Source organism: Schistocerca nitens, unplaced genomic scaffold (assembly GCF_023898315.1).
Source record: "Schistocerca nitens isolate TAMUIC-IGC-003100 unplaced genomic scaffold, iqSchNite1.1 HiC_scaffold_355, whole genome shotgun sequence".
NCBI lineage: Eukaryota > Metazoa > Arthropoda > Insecta > Orthoptera > Acrididae > Schistocerca > Schistocerca nitens.
The window spans coordinates 42,501-45,000 of record NW_026045889.1 but is presented as its reverse complement, the minus strand read 5'-3'; the positions used below and the strand labels follow the sequence as shown (position 1 = coordinate 45,000).

The 2,500-nt window shown below is 61.7% G+C and overlaps 1 pseudogene; it reads left to right on the top strand.

Moving 5' to 3' along the window:
• The window catches only part of LOC126228280 (large subunit ribosomal RNA), a 6,499-nt pseudogene that overhangs the window by 1,828 nt on the left and 2,171 nt on the right, over nucleotides 1–2,500 (top strand).

Sequence of the window (2,500 nt, the reverse complement as noted above, 5' to 3'; positions counted from 1 at the left end):
CAGCGAGGCCCTGGAGGGCTGACGCGGAGAAGGGTTTCGTGTGAACAGCCGTTGCACACGAGTCAGTCGATCCTAAGCCCTAGGAGAAATCCGATGTTGATGGGGGCCGTCATAGCATGATGCACTTTGTGCTGGCCCCCGTTGGGCGAAAGGGAATCCGGTTCCTATTCCGGAACCCGGCAGCGGAACCGATACAAGTCGGGCCCCTCTTTTAGAGATGCTCGTCGGGGTAACCCAAAAGGACCCGGAGACGCCGTCGGGAGATCGGGGAAGAGTTTTCTTTTCTGCATGAGCGTTCGAGTTCCCTGGAATCCTCTAGCAGGGAGATAGGGTTTGGAACGCGAAGAGCACCGCAGTTGCGGCGGTGTCCCGATCTTCCCCTCGGACCTTGAAAATCCGGGAGAGGGCCACGTGGAGGTGTCGCGCCGGTTCGTACCCATATCCGCAGCAGGTCTCCAAGGTGAAGAGCCTCTAGTCGATAGAATAATGTAGGTAAGGGAAGTCGGCAAATTGGATCCGTAACTTCGGGATAAGGATTGGCTCTGAGGATCGGGGCGTGTCGGGCTTGGTCGGGAAGTGGGTCAGCGCTAACGTGCCGGGCCTGGGCGAGGTGAGTGCCGTAGGGGTGCCGGTAAGTGCGGGCGTTTAGCGTGGGTGTGGTCTGCTCTCGCCGTTGGTCGGCCTCGTGCTGGCCGGCGGTGCAGGATGCGCGCGCCTGTGCGGCGTTCGCGCCCCGGTGCTTCAACCTGCGTGCAGGATCCGAGCTCGGTCCCGTGCCTTGGCCTCCCACGGATCTTCCTTGCTGCGAGGCCGCGTCCGCCTTAGCGTGCTCCTCCGGGGGCGCGCGGGTGCGCGGATTCTCTTCGGCCGCCATTCAACGATCAACTCAGAACTGGCACGGACTGGGGGAATCCGACTGTCTAATTAAAACAAAGCATTGCGATGGCCCTAGCGGGTGTTGACGCAATGTGATTTCTGCCCAGTGCTCTGAATGTCAACGTGAAGAAATTCAAGCAAGCGCGGGTAAACGGCGGGAGTAACTATGACTCTCTTCCTTCTGGCCCGCGCCCTTCCGGAACGCCTGCTTCGCGCGCGGACGTCCCTTCTCCCGAAAATGGCTGCACCAACATCCCCCGCTGACTTTCGCCCCATCACGGTCTGCTCGGTGCTGGCGCGGACCTTTCACAAGGTTCTCGCGTCACGCCTGATGCGCGCATGTGCTGTGGACGAACGTCAGCGGGCGTTCATCCCTCGTGATGGTATGTTGGAAAACACTTTCATCTTAGACACTGCTCTCACCGACGCAGTTCGCTCCTGCCGCTCTGTCTTTGTGGCATCGATCGACGTATCTAAGGCATTCGATTCGGTAGATCATGCTGCCCTTCGCCCCGTGCTGAAGGCGCATGGCCTGCCGGATTGCTTTGTCGAGTATGTCGAGCGGTGCTACGAGGGCAGCACGACAGTGATAGCGGACGGCGCCGGCGTGGGCGTGTCTGTGCAGCCAGCACGGGGCGTTCGCCAGGGCGATCCCCTCTCCCCCCTCCTGTTCAACTTTGCGGTGGACTACGTCTTAGACCAACTGCCCTCCCACATCGGAGCTCGGATCCTCGGTCGCAGGGTCAACGCTGCGGCCTTTGCAGATGACGTCTTGCTGTTTGCAGCGACCCCGAGGGGCTTGCAGTCCCTCATAGATGCAGCTACCGCAGCCCTCGCCCACCTGGGGCTGCAGATCAACGCCCGGAAGTTTCACCCTCGCCTTAGTCGCGTCAGGGCGCGAGAAGAAGGTGAAGGTGGACAGCAATGTCACCTTCACAGCAGGCAATACCACCATGCCTGCCCTGCGTGTGGGTGAAACCTTCCGGTACCTGGGGCTGCAATTCTCCACGGCGGGTCGCAGTGTCTTCAATCCACGTCGCCACCTGGTGGAGCAGCTTGACGTCATCTCCCGAGCTCCGCTGAAGCCGCAACAGCGCCTCTACGCTCTCACCAACGTACTTCTCCCTGGCCTGTACCATGGGCTGGCCCTCAGCCGCACCCTGGTGGGTGCCTTGAAGTCGGCCGACATCACCATCCGGGCCGCCGTCAGGAGATGGTTCCGCCTTCCGGCGGACACCCCCCTGGGATACTTCCACGCTCCTGTTGCCCAGGGGGGCCTCGGCATTCCATCTTGCCGTTGGATGGGTCCAACGCTCCGTCGGTCCCGTCTCCTGGCGCTGAAGAGGATAGGGCCAGCCTGCGACGGTGCAGGCCAGGATGAGGTGCAGCGTGAGATCGAGGTGCTGGAGCGCCACTTAACGTGGGAGGGCCACCTCCTCAAATCGTCAACGCAGGTTGGGGAAATGTGGGCGGCGCGCCTACACATTGCCATTGACGGTGCGGCGCTGTCATCCTCTGCCGCCGTCAGTGGCCAACATCAGTGGGTCGCCGACACCAGTCGCCTGCTATCTGGGCGTGAATACATCGACGCCCTCCGCGCCCGCATCAACGCCTTCCCTACGAA